Raw genomic sequence first — 17,049 nt, 5'->3', positions numbered from 1 at the left:
TATCTACACCGCCATCTGTATAAACATGGAAATATCTACACCGCTAACTGTATGAACATGGAAATATCTACACCGCTATCTGTATGAATATGCACATATCTACACAGCTATCTGTATATCAATGGAAATACCTACATTGCTATCTCTACAAACATGGAAATAACTACACTGCTATCTGTATAAACATGGAAATATCCACACCGCCACCTGTATGAACATGGAAATGTCTACACAGCCATCCGTACAAACATGGAAATATCTACACCGCCATCTCTATGAACATGTAAATATCTACACCGCCATCTGTATGAACATGGAAATATCTACACCGCTATCTGTATGAACTTGGAAATATCTACACTGCTATGTGTATGAACATGGAAATATCTACACCGCTATCTGTATGAACATTCAAATACCTACACAGCTATCTGTATATCAATGGAAATAGCTACACTTCTATCTCTATAAACATGGAAATTACTACACTGCTATCTGTATAAACATGGAAATATCTACACCGCCATCTCTATGAACATGGAAATATCTACACCGCCATTTGTATGAACATGGAAATATCTACACCGCTATCTGTATGAACATGGAAATATCTAGACCGCTATCTGTATGAACGTGCAAATATCTACACAGCTATCTGTATATCAATGGAAATATCTACACTGATATCTCTATAAACATGGAAATAACTACACTGCTATCTGTATAAAATTGAAATTATCTACACCACTATCTCTATAAACATGGAAATATCTACACTGCTATCTGTATAAACATGGATATATCTACACCGCTATCTGTATAAACATGGAAATATCTTCACCGCTATCTGTATTAACATGGAAATATCCACAACGCTGTCTCTATAAACTTGGAAATAACTACACCACTATCTGTGTAAACATGGAAATATCTAGATCGCCATCTCTATGAACATGGAAATATCTACACCACCATCTGTATAAACATGGAAATGTCTATACCGCTATCAGCATAAACATGGAAATATCTACACCGCCATCTCTATGAACATGGAACTATCTACACCGCCATCTGTACGAACATGGAAATATCTATACCGCCATCTGTATGAACATGTAAATATCTACACCGCCATCTGTATGAACATGGAAATATCTACACCGCTAACTGTATGAGCATGGAAATATCTACACCGCTGTCTGTATGAACATGGAAGTATCTACACCGTTATCTGTATGAACATAGAAACATCTACACTGCTATCTGTATGAACATGGAAATATCTACACCGCTATCTGTACGAACATGGAAATATCTACACCGCTATCTGTATGAACATACATGTATCTATACAGCTATCTGCATATCAATGGAAATATCTACACAGCTATCTCTATTAACATGGAAAAAAGTACACTGCTATCTGTATAAACATGGAAATACCTACACCGCCACCTGTATGAACATGGAAATATCTACACCGCTATCTACATGAACACGGAAATATCTACACAGCTATCTGCATATACATGGAAATATCTACACAGATTTCTCTATAAATATGGAAATAACTACAGCGCTATCTCTATAAACTTCGAAATATCTACAACGCCATCTGTATGAACATGGAAATATCTACACCGCCATCTGTACGAACATGGACATATCTACGCCGCCATCTGTATTAAGATGGAAATATCTACACCGCTATCTGTATAAACGCGGAAATATCTGCCCAACTATCTGTATAAACATGGAAATATCCGCACCGCTATCTGTATAAACATGCAAATATCTACACCGCTATCTGCATAAACATGGAGATATCCACACCGCTATCTGTGTAAACATGGAAATGTCTACACCGCTAGCTGTGTAAACATGGAAATATCTACACCGACATGTGTGTAAACATGGAAATATCTACACCGCCATCTCTATAAACATGGAAATATCTACACCGCCACCTGTATGAACATGAAAATATCTACACCGCCATCTATCTAAACTTGGAAATATCTACACCGCTATCTGTATGAACTTGGAAATATCCACACTGCTATCTGTATAAAATTGAAATTATCTACACCACTATCTCTATAAACATGGAAATATCTACACTGCTATCTGTATAAACATGAAAATATCTACACCGCTATCTCTATAAACATGAAAATAACTTCACCGCTATCTGTATAAACATGGAAATACCTACAACGCTGTCTCTATAAACTTGGAAACAACTACACCACTATCTCTATAAACATGGAAATATCTAGAGCGCCATCTCTATAAACATGGAAATACCTACACCACCATCTGTATAAACATATGAATATCTATACCGCTATCTGCATAAACATGGAAATATCTACACCGCAATCTCTATGAACATGGAAATATCTACACGGCCATCTGTACGAACATGGAAATATCTACAAAGCCTTCTGTATGAACATGTAAATATCTACACCGCCATCGGTATGAACATGGAAATATCTAAACCGCTAACTGTATGAACATGGAAATAAATACACCGTTATCTGTATGAACATGCAAATATCTACACAGCTATCTGTAAATCAATGGAAATATCTACACTGCTATCTCTATAAACATGGAAATATCTACACTGCTATCTGTATAAACATGGAAATACCTACACCGCAATTTGTATGAACATGGAAGTATCTACACCACTAACTGTATGAACATGGAAATATCTACACCGCTATCTGTGTGAACATGGAAATATCTACACCGTTATCAGTATGAACATGGAAATATCTACACCGCTATCTGTATGAACATGGAAATATCTACACAGGTATCTGTATATCAATGGAAATATCTACATTACTATCTCTATAAACATGGAAATAACTACACTGCCATCTGTATAAACATGGAAATATATAAACCGCCACCTGTATGAACATGGAAATACCTACACTGCCATCCGTACGAACGTGGAATTATCTACACCGCCATCTGTATGAACATGTAAATATCTACACCGCCATCTGTATGAACATGGAAATATCTACACTGCTATCTGTATGAACAAAGAAATATCTACACCGCCATCTCTATGAACATGGAAATATCTACACCGCCATTTGTATGAACATGGAAATATCTACACCGCCATCTGTATGAACATGGAAATATCTAAACCGCTAACTGTATGAACATGGAAATATCTACACCGCTATTGGTATTAACATGGAAATATCTACACCGCTATCTGTATGAACATGGGAATATCTACACCGCTATCTGTATGAACATGGAAATATCTACAACGCCATCTGTATGAACATGGAAATATCTACAAAGCCATCTGTATGAACATGGAAATATCTACAAAGCCATCTGTATGAACAAGGAAATATCTACACCGTTAACTGTATGAACATGGAAATATCTACACCGCTATCTGTATGAACATGGAAATATCTACACCGCTATCTGTATGAACATGGAAATATCTACACCGCTATCTGAATGAACATGGAAATATCTACACCGCCATCTGTATGAATGTGGAAATATCTACACCGCTATCTGTATGAACATGCAAATAACTACACAGCTATCTGTATATCAACGGAAATATCTACACTGCTATCTGTATAAACATGGAAATATCTACACTGCTATCTGCATAAACATGGAAATATCCACACCGCTATCTGTGTAAACATTGAAATGTCTACACCGCTATCTGTGTAAACATGGAATAATCTACACCGCCATCTGTGTAAACATGAAAATATCTACACCGCCATCCCTATAAACATGGAAATATCTACACCGCCATCAGTATGAACATGGAAATATCTACACCACCAACTCTATAAACGTGGAAATATCTACACCGCTATCTGTATGAACTTGGAAATATCTACACTGCTCTCTGTATAAAATTGAAATTATCTACACCACTATCTCTATAAACATGGAAATATATACACTGCTATCTGTATAAACATGGATATATCTACACCGCTATCTGTATAAACATGGAAGTATCTTCACCCCTATCTGTATTAACATGGAAATATCCACAACGCTGTCTCTATAAACTTGGAAATAACTACACCACTATCTGTGTAAACATGGAAATATCTAGATCGCCATCTCTATGAACATGGAATTATCTACACCACCATCTGTATAAACATGGAAATGTCTATACCGCTATCAGCATAAACATGGAAATATCTACACCACCATCTCTATGAACATGGAACTATCTACACCGCCAACTGTACGAACATGGAAATATCTATACCGCCATCTGTATGAACATGTAATTATCTACACCGCCATCTGTATGAACATGGAAATATCTACACCGCTATCTGTATGAGCATGGAAATATCTACACCGCTGTCTGTATGAACATGGAAATATCTACACCGTTATCTGTATGAACATAGAAACATCTACACCGCTATCTGTATGAACATGGAAATATCTACACCGCTATCTGTACGAACATGGAAATATCTACACCGCTATCTCTATGAACATACAAATATCTATACAGCTATCTGTATATCAATGGAAATATCTACAAAGCTATCTGTATTAACATGGAAATAACTACACTGCTATCTGTATAAACATGGAAATACCTACACCGCCACCTCTATGAACATGGAAATATCTACAACGCTGTCTCTATAAACTTGGAAATAACTACACCACTATCTCTGTAAACATGGAAATATCTAGACCGCCATCTCTATAAACAAGGAAATATCTACACCACCATCTGTATAAACATGGAAATATCTATACTGCTATCTGCATAAACATGGAAATATCTACACCGCCATCTCTATGAACATGGAAATATCTACACTGCCATCTGTCCGAACATGGAAATATCTATACCGACATCTGTATGAACTTGTAAAAATCTACACCGCCATCTGTATGAACATGGAAATATCTACACCGCTAACTGTATGGACATGGAAATATCTACACCGCTATCTGTATGAACATGGAAATATCTACACTGCTATGTGTATGAACATGGAAATATCTACACCGCTATCTGTATGAACATTCAAATATCTACACAGCTATCTGTATATCAATGGAAATAGCTACACTTCTATCTCTATAAACATGGAAATTACTACACTGATATCTGTATAAACATGCAAATATCTACACCGTCATCTCTATGAACATGGAAATATCTACACCGCCATTTGTATGAACATGGAAATATCTACACCGCCATCTCTATGAACATGGAAATATCTACAACGCCATTTGTATGAACATGGAAATATCTACACCACCATCTGTATGAACATGGAAATATCTTCACCGACATCTGTATGAACATGGATATATGTACACTGGCATCTGGATGAACATGGAAATATCTACACCGCTATCTGCATGAACATGGAAATATCTACACAGCTATCTGAATATACATGGAAATATCTACACAGATTTCTCTATAAATATGGAAATAACTACAGCGCTATCTCTATAAACTTCAAAATATCTACACCGCCATCTGTATGAACATGGAAATATCTACACCGCTATCTGTATGAACATGGAAATATCTACACCGATATCTGTATGAACATGCAAATATCTAAACAGCTATCTGCATATCAATGGAAATATCTACACTGCAATCTCTATAAACATGGAAATAACTACACTGCTATCTGTATAAACATGGAAATATCTACACCGTCACCTGTATGAACATGGAAATATCTACACTGACATCCGAACGAACATGGAAATATCTACACCGCCATCTGCATGAACATGGAAATGTCTACACCGCTATTGGTATGAACATGGAAATATCTACACCGCTATCTGCATGAACATGGAAATATCTACTCCGCTATCTGTATGAACATGGAAATATCTACACCGCCATCTGTATGAACATGGAAATATCTACACGGCCATCTGTAGGAACATGGAAATATCTACACCGCTAACTGTATGAACATGGAAATATCTACACCGCTTTCTGTATGAACATGGAAATATCTACACCGCTATCTGTATGAACATGGAAAGATCTACACCGCTATCTGTATGAACATGGAAAGATCTACACCGATATCTGTATGCACATTGAAATATCTACACCGCTATCTGTATGAACATGCAAATATCTACACAGCTATCTGTATATCAATGGAAATATCCACACTGGTATCTCTATCAACATGGAAATAACTTCTCTGCTATCTGTATAAACATGGAAATATCTACACCACCATCTCTATGAACATGAAAATATCTACACCTCCATCTCTACGAACATGGAAATATCTTCATCGCCATCTGTATGAGCATGGATATATCTACACCGGCATCTGGATGAACAAGGAAATATCTACACCGCCATCTGCATCAACATGGAAATATCTACTCAGCTATCTGCATATACATGGAAATATCTAAAGAGATTTCTTTATAAATATTGAAATAACTACAGTGCTATCTCTAAAAACTTCGAAATATCTACACCGCCATCTGTATGAACATGGAAATATCTACACCGCCATCTGTACGAACATGGATATATCTACATGGACATCTATATTAAGATGGAAATATCTACACCGCTATCTGTATAAACATGGAAATACCTGCCCAACTATCTGTATAAACATGGAAATATTCGCACCGCTATCAGTATAAACATGGAAATATCTACACCGCTATCTGCATAAACATGGAAATATCCACACCGCTATCTGTGTAAACATGGAAATGTCTACACGACTATCTGTGTAAACATGGAAATATCTACACCGCCATCTGTTTAAACATGGAAATATCTACACCGCCATCTCTATAAACATGGAAATATCTACATCGCCATCTGTATGAACATGGAAATATCTACACCGCCATCTCTATAAACTTGGAAATATCTACACCGCTATCTGTATAAACTTGGAAATATCTACACTGCTATCTGTATAAAATTGAAATTATCTACACCACTATCTCTATAAACATGGAAATATCTACACTGTTATCTGTATAAACATGAAAATATCTACACCGCTATCTGTATAAACATGGAAATAACTTCACCGCTATCTGTATAAACATGGAAATACATACAACGCTGTCTCTATAAACTTGGAAATAACTACACCACTATCTCTATAAACATTGAAGTATCCACACCGCCATCTCTATAAACATGGAAATATCTACACCACCATCTGTATAAACATGGAAATATCTATACCGCTATCTGCATAAACATGGAAATATCTACACCACAATCTCTATGAACATCTAAATATCTACACGGCCATCTGTACGAACATGGAAATATCTACAGCGCCATCTGTATGAACATGTAAATATCTACACCGCTATCTGTATGAACATGGAAATATCTACACAGCTATCTGCATATACATGGAAATATCTACACAGATTTCTCTACAAATATGGAAATAACTACAGCGCTATCTCTATAAACTAGGAAATATCTTCACCGCCATCTGTATGAACATGGAAATATCTACACCGCCATCTGTACGAACATGGACATATCTACACCGCCATCTGTATTAAGATGGAAATATTTACACCGCTATCTGTATAAACATGGAAATATCTGCCCAACTATCTGTATAAACATGGAAACATCCGCACCGCTATCTGTATAAACATGGAAATATCTACACCGCTATCTGCATAAACATGGAAATATCCACACGGCTATCTGTTTAAACATGGAAATGTCTACACCGCTATCTGTGTAAACATGGAAATACCTACACCGCCATCTGTGTAAACATGGAAATATCTACACCGCCATCTGTACGAACATGGACATATCTACACCGCCATCTGTATTAAGATGGAAATATTTACACCGCTATCTGTATAAACATGGAAATATCTGCCCAACTATCTGTATAAACATGGAAACATCCGCACCGCTATCTGTATAAACATGGAAATATCTACACCGCTATCTGCATAAACATGGAAATATCCACACGGCTATCTGTTTAAACATGGAAATGTCTACACCGCTATCTGTGTAAACATGGAAATACCTACACCGCCATCTGTGTAAACATGGAAATATCTACACCGCCATCTCTATAAACATGGAAATATCTACATCGACATCTGTATGAACATGGAAATATCTACACCGCCATCTCTATAAACGTGGAAATATCTACACCGCTATCTGTATGAACTTGGAATTATCTACACTGCTATCTGTATAAAATTGAAATTATCTACACCACTATCTCTATAAACATGGAAATATCTACACTGTTATCTGTATAAACATGAGAATATCTACACCGCTATCTGTATTAACATGGAAATAACTACACCGCTATCTGTATAAACATGGAAATATCTACAACGCTGTCTATATAAACTTGGAAATAACTACACCACTATCTCTATAAACATGGAAATATCTACCACGCCATCTCTATAAACATGGAAATATCTACACCGCCATCTGTATAAACATATAAATATCTATATCGCTATCTGCATAAACATGGAAATATCTACACCGCCATCTCTATGAACATGGAAATATCTACACGGCCATCTGTACGAACATGGAAATATCTACACCGCCATCTGTATGAACATGTAAATATCTACACCGCCATCTGTATGAACATGGAAATATCTACACCGCTAACTGTATGAACATGGAAATATCTACACCGCTATCTGTATGAATATGCACATATCTACACAGCTATCTGTATATCAATGGAAATACCTACATTGCTGCCTCTATAAACATGGAAATAACTACACTGCTAACTGTATAAACATGGAAATATCCACACCGCCACCTGTATGAACATGGAAATGTCTACACAGCCATCCGTACAGACATGGAAATATCTACACCGCCATCTCTATGAACATGTAAATATCTACACCGCCATCTGTATGAACATGGAAATATCTACACCGCTGTCTGTATGAACTTGGAAATATCTACAACGCTATCTGTATGAACATGGAAATATCTACACCGCCATCTCTATAAACGTGGAAATATCTACACCGCTATCTCTATGAACTTGGAATTATCTACACTGCTATCTGTATAAACATGAAAATATCTACACCGCTATCTGTATGAACATGGAAATAACTACACCGCTATCTGTATAAACATGGAAATATCTACAACACTGTCTCTCTAAACTTGGAAATAACTACACCACTATCTCTATAAACATGGAAATATCTACACCGCCATCTCTATAAACATGGAAATATCTACACCACCATCTGTATAAACATGTAAATATCTATATCGCTATCTGCATAAACATGGAAATATCTACACCACCATCTCTATGAACATGGAAATATCTACACGGCCATCTGTACGAACATGGAAATATCTACACGGCCATCTGTATGAACATGTAAATATCTACACCGCCATCTGTATGAACATGGAAATATCTACACCGCTAACTGTATGAACATGGAAATATCTACACCGCTATCTGTATGAATATGCACATATCTACACAGCTATCTGTATATCAATGGAAATACCTACATTGCTATCTCTATAAACATGGAAATATCTACATCGACATCTGTATGAACATGGAAATATCTACACCGCCATCTCTATAAACGTGGAAATATCTACACCGCTATCTGTATGAACTTGGAAATATCTACACTGCTATCTGTATAAAATTGATATTATCTACACCACTATCTCTATAAACATGGAAATATCTACACAGTTATCTGTATAAACATGAGAATATCTACACCGCTATCTGTATAAACATAGTAATAACTACACCGCTATCTGCATAAACATGGAAATATCTACAACGCTGTCTATATAAACTTGGAAATAACTACACCACTATCTCTATAAACATGGAAATATCTACCCCGCCATCTCCATAAACATGGAAATATCTACACCACCATCTGTATAAACATGTAAATATCTATATCGCTATCTGCATAAACATGGAAATATCTACACCGCCGTCTCTATGAACATGGAAATATCTACACGGCCATCTGTACGAACATGGAAATATCTACACCGCCATCTGAATGAACATGTAAATATCTACACCGCCATCTGAATGAACATGGAAATATCTACACCGCTAACTGTATGAACATGGAAATATCTACACCGCTATCTGTATGAATATGCACATATCTACACAGCTATCTGTATATCAATGGAAATACCTACATTGCTACCTCTATAAACATGGAAATAACTACACTGCTAACTGTATAAACATGGAAATATCCACACCGCCACCTGTATGAACATGGAAATGTCTACACAGCCATCCGTACAAACATGGAAATATCTACACCGCCATCTCTATGAACATGTAAATATCTACACCGCCATCTGTATGAACATGGAAATATCTACACCGCTATCTGTATGAACTTGGAAATATCTACACCGCTATCTGTATGAACATGGAAATATCTACACCGCTATCTGTATGAACATGCAAATATCTACACAGCTATCTGTATATCAATGGAAATAGCTACACTGCTATCTCTATAAACATGGAAATTACTACACTGCTATCTGTATAAACATGGAAATATCTACACCGCCATCTCTATGAACATGGAAATATCTACACCGCCATTTGTATGAACATGGAAATATCTACACCGCTATCTGTATGAACATGGAAATATCTAGACCGCTATCTGTATGAACATGCAAATATCTACACAGCTATCTGTATATCAATGGAAATATCTACACTGCAAAATCTATAAACATGGAAATAAGTACACTGCTATCTGTATAAACATGGAAATACCTACACCGCCATCTCTATGAACATGGAAATATCTACACCGCCATTTGTATGAACATGGAAATATCTACACCACCATCTCTATGAACATGGAAATATCTACACCGCCATTTGTATGAACATGGAAATATCTACACCGCCATCTCTATGAACATGGAAATATCTTCACCGCCATCTGTATGAACATGGATATATGTACACCAGCATCTGGATGCCTTTGAAAATATCTACACCGCTATCTGCATGAACATGGAAATATCTACACAGCAATCTGAATATACATGGAAATATCTACACAGATTTCTCTATAAATATGGAAATAACTACAGCGCTATCTCTATAAACTTCTAAATATCTACACCGCCATCTGTATGAACATGGAAATATCTACACCGCCATCTGTACGAACATGGACATATCTACACCGCCATCTGTATTAAGATGGAAATATCTACACCGCTATCTGTATAAACATGGAAATATCTGCCCAACTATCTGTATAAACATGGAAATATCCGCACCGTTATCTGTATAAACATGGAAATATCTACACCGCTATGTGCATAAACATTGAAATATCCACACCGCTATCTGTTTAAACATGGAAATGTCTACACCGCTATCTGTGTAAACATGGAAATACCTACACCACCATCTGTGTAAACATGGAAATATCTACACCGCCATCTCTATAAACATGGAAATATCTACATCGACATCTGTATGAACATTGAAATATCTACACCGCCATCTCTATAAACGTGGAAATATCTACACCGCTATCTGTATGAACTTGGAAATATCTACACTGCTATCTGTATAAAATTGAAATTATCTACACCACTATCTCTATAAACATGGAAATATCTACACCGTTATCTGTATAAACATGAAAATATCTACACCGCTATCTGTATAAACATGGAAATAACTACACCGCTATCTGTATAAACATGGAAATATCTACAACGCTGTCTCTGTAAACTTGGAAACAACTACACCACTATCTCTATAAACATGGAAATATCTACACCGCCATCTCTATGAACATGGAAATATCTACACGGCCATCTGTACGAACATGGAAATATCTACACCGCCATCTGTATGAACATGTAAATATCTACACCGCCATCTGTATGAACATGGAAATATCTACACCGCTAACTGTATGAACATGGAAATATCTACACCGCTATCTGTATGAATATGCACATATCTACACAGCTATCTGTATATCAGTGGAAATACGTACATTGCTATCTCTATAAACATGGAAATAACTACACTGCTATCTGTATAAACATGGAAATATCCACACCGCCACCTGTATGAACATGGAAATGTCTACACAGCCATCCGTACAAACATGGAAATATCTACACCGCCATCTCTATGAACATGTAAATATCTACACCGCTATCTGTATGAACATGGAAATATCTACACCGCTAATTGCATGAACTTGGAAATATCTACACCGCTATCTGTGTGAATATGCACATATCTACACAGCTATCTGTATATCACTGGAAATACCTACATTGCTATCTCTATAAACATGGAAATAACTACACTGCTATCTGTATAAACATGGAAATATCCACACCGCCACCTGTATGAACATGGAAATGTCTACACAGCCATCCGAACAAACATGGAAATATCTACACCGCCATCTCTATGAACATGTAAATATCTACACCGCCATCTGTATGAACATGGAAATATCTACACCACTATCTGTATGAACTTGGAAATATCTACACCGCCATCTGTATGAACATGGAAATATCTACACCGATATCTGTATGAACATGCAAATATCTACACAGCTCTCTGTATATCAATGGAAATAGCTACACTGCTATCTGTATAAACATGGCAATACCTACACAGCCACCTGTATGAACATGGAAATATCTACACCGCTATCTACATGAACATGGAAATATCTACACAGCTATCTGCATATACATGGGAATATCTACACAGTTTTCTCTATAAATATGTAAATAACTACAGCACTATCTCTATAAACTTCGAAATATCTACAACGCCATCTGTATGAACATGGAAATATCTACACCGCCATCTGTACGAACATGGACATATCTACACCGCCATCTGTATTAAGATGAAAATATCTACACCGCTATCTGTATAAACGCAGAAATATCTGCCCAACTATCTGTATAAACATGGAAATATCCGCACCACTATCTGTATAAACATGCAAATATCTACACCGCTATCTGCACAAACATGGAGATATCCACACCGCTATCTGTGTAAACATGGAAATGTCTACACTGCTAGCTGTGTAAACATGGAAATATCTACACCGACATCTGTGTAAACATGGAAATATCTACACCGCCATCTCTATAAACATGGAAATATCTACACCGCCACCTGTATGAACATGAAAATATCTATACCGCCATCTATCTAAACTTGGAAATATCTACACCGCTATCTGTATGAACTTGGAAATATCTACACTGCTCTCAGTATAAAATTGAAATTATCTACACCACTATCTCTATAAACATGGAAATATCTACCCTGTTATCTGTATAAACATGAAAATATCTACACCGCTATCTGTATAAACATGAAAATAACTTCACCGCTATCTGTATAAACATGGAAATATCTACAACGCTGTCTCTATAAACTTGGAAACAACTACACCACTATCTCTATAAACATGGAAATATCTAGACCACCATCTCTATAAACATGGAAATACCTACACCACCATCTGTATAAACATATGAATATCTATACCGCTATCTGCATAAACATGGAAATATCTACACCGCAATCTCTATGAACATGGAAATATCTACACGGCCATCTGTACGAACATGGAAATATCTACAAAGCCATCTGTATGAACATTTAAATATCTACACCGCCATCAGTATGAACATGGAAATATCTAAACCGCTAACTGCATGAACATGGAAATGTATACACCGCTATCTGTATGAACATGCAAATATCTACACAGCTATCTGTAAATCAATGAAAATATCTACACTGCTATCTCTATAAACATGGAAATATCTACACTGCTATCTGTATAAACATGGAAATACCTACACCGCAATTTGTATGAACATGGAAATATCTACACCGCTAACTGTATGAACATGGAAATATCTACACCGCTATCTGTATGAACATGGAAATATCTACACCGTTATCAGTATGAACATGGAAATATCTACACCGCTATCTGTATGAACATGGAAATATCTACACAGCTATCTGTATATCAATGGAAATATCTACATTGCTATCTCTATAAACATGGAAATAACTACACTGCCATCTGTATAAACATGGAAATATATAAACCGCCACCTGTATGAACATGGAAATACCTACACTGCCATCCGTACGAACGTGGAATTATCTACACCGCCATCTGTATGAACATGTAAATATCTACACCGCCATCTGTATGAACATGGAAATATCTACACCGCTAACTGTATGAACATGGATATATCTACACCGCTATCTGTATGAACAAAGAAATATCTACACGGCTATCAGTATGAACATGGAAATATCTACACTGCTATCTGTATGAGCATGGATATATCTACACCGCTATCTCTATGAACTTGGAAATATCTACACCGCTATCCGTATGAACATGCAAATATCTACACAGCTATCTGTATATCAATGAAAATATCTTCACTGCTATCTCTATAAACATGGAAATATCTACACTGCTATCTGAATAACCATGGAAATATCTACACCGCCATCTCTATGAACATGGAAATATCTACACCGCCATTTGTATGAACATGGAAATATCTACACCGCCATCTGTATGAACATGGAAATAGCTACACCGCTAACTGTATGAACATGGAAATATCTACACCGCTATTGGTATGAACATGGAAATATCTACACCGCTATCTGTATGAACATGGAAATATCTACAACGCCATCTGTATGAACATGGAAATATCTAAAAAGCCATCTGTATGAACATGGAAATATCTACAAAGCCATCTGTATGAACAAGGAAATATCTACACCGTTAACTGTATGAACATGGAAATATCTACACCGCTATCTGTATGAACATGGAAATATCTACACCGCTATCTGTATGAACATGGAAATATCTACACCGCTATCTGTATGAACATGGAAATATCTACACCGCTATCTGTATGAACATGGAAATATCTACACCGCTATCTGTATGAACATGCAAATATCTACACAGCTATCTGTATATCAGTGAAGATATCTACACTGCTATCTCTATAAACATGAAAATATCTACACTGCTATCTGTATAAACATGGAAATATCTACACCGCAATCTCTATGAACATGGAAATATCTACACCGCCATTTGTATGAACATGGAAATATCTACACCGCTATCTGTAGGAACATGGAAATATCTAGACCGCTATCTGTATGAACATGCAAATATCTACACAGCTATCTGTATATCAATGGAAATATCAACACTGCAATCTCTATAAACATGGAAATAAGTACACTGCTAACTGTATAAACATGGAAATATCTACACCGCCATCTCTATGAACATGGAAATATCTACACCGCCATGTGTATGAACATGGAAATATCTACACCGCTATCTGTATGAACATGGAAATATCTACACCGCTATCTGTATGAACATGCAAATATCTACACAGCTATCTGTATATCAATGAAGATATCTACACTGCTATCTCTATAAACATGGAAATATCTACACTGCTATCTGTATAAACATGGAAATATCTACACCGCCATCTCTATGAACATGGAAATATCTACACCGCCATTTGTATGAACATGGAAATATCTACACCGCTATCTGTATGAACATGGAAATATCTAGACCGCTATCTGTATGAACATGCAAATATCTACACAGCTATCGGTATATCAATGGAAATATCAACACTGAAATCTCTATAAACATGGAAATAAGTACACTGCTATCTGTATAAACATGGAAATATCTACACCGCCATCTCTATGAACATGGAAATATCTACACCGCCATTTGTATGAACATGGAAATATCTACACCGTTATCTGTATGAACATAGAAACATCTACACCGCTATCTGCATGAACATGGAAATATCTACAACGCTATCTGTACGAACATGGAAATATCTACACCGCTATCTGTATGAACATACAAATATCTATACAGCTATCTGTATATCAATGGAAATATCTACACAGCTATCTCTATTAACATGGAAATAACTACACTGCTATCTGTATAAACATGGAAATACCTACACCGCCACCTGTATGAACATGGAAATATCTACAACGCTGTCTCTATAAACTTGGAAATAACTACACCACTATCTCTGTAAACATGGAAATATCTAGACCGCCATCTCTATAAACATGGAAATATCTACACCACCAGCTGTATAAACATGGAAATATCTATACCGCTATCTGCATAAACATGGAAATATCTACACCGCCATCTCTATGAACATGGAAATATCTACACTGCCATCTGTAAGAACATGGAAATATCTATACCGACATCTGTATGAACATGTAAAAATCTACACCGCCATCTGTATGAACATGGAAATATCTACACCGCTAACTGTATGGACATGGAAATATCTACACCGCTATGTGTATGAACATGGAAATATCTACACTGATATCTGTATGAACATGGAAACATCTACACCGATATCTGTATGAACATGCAAATATGTACACAGCTATCTGCATATCAATGGAAATATCTACACTGCTATCTATATAAACATGGAAATAACTACACTGCTATCTGTATAAACATGGAAATATCTACACCGCCACCTGTATGAAGATGGAAATATCTACACTGCCATCCGAACGAACATGGAAATATCTACACCGCCATCTGTATGAACATGGAAATGTCTACACCGCTATTGGTATGAACATGGAAATATCTACACCGCTATCTGCATGAACATGGAAATATCTACTCCGCTATCTGTATGAACATGGAAATATCTACACCGCCATCTGTATGAACATGGAAATATCTACACGGCCATCTGTAGGAACATGGAAATATCTACACCGCTAACTGTATGGACATGGAAATATCTACACCGCTTTCTGTATGAAC

This window comes from Gorilla gorilla, chromosome 14, assembly GCF_029281585.2.
Source record: "Gorilla gorilla gorilla isolate KB3781 chromosome 14, NHGRI_mGorGor1-v2.1_pri, whole genome shotgun sequence".
Classification (NCBI taxonomy): domain Eukaryota; kingdom Metazoa; phylum Chordata; class Mammalia; order Primates; family Hominidae; genus Gorilla; species Gorilla gorilla.
Note: the sequence above shows the minus strand (reverse complement) of the source record.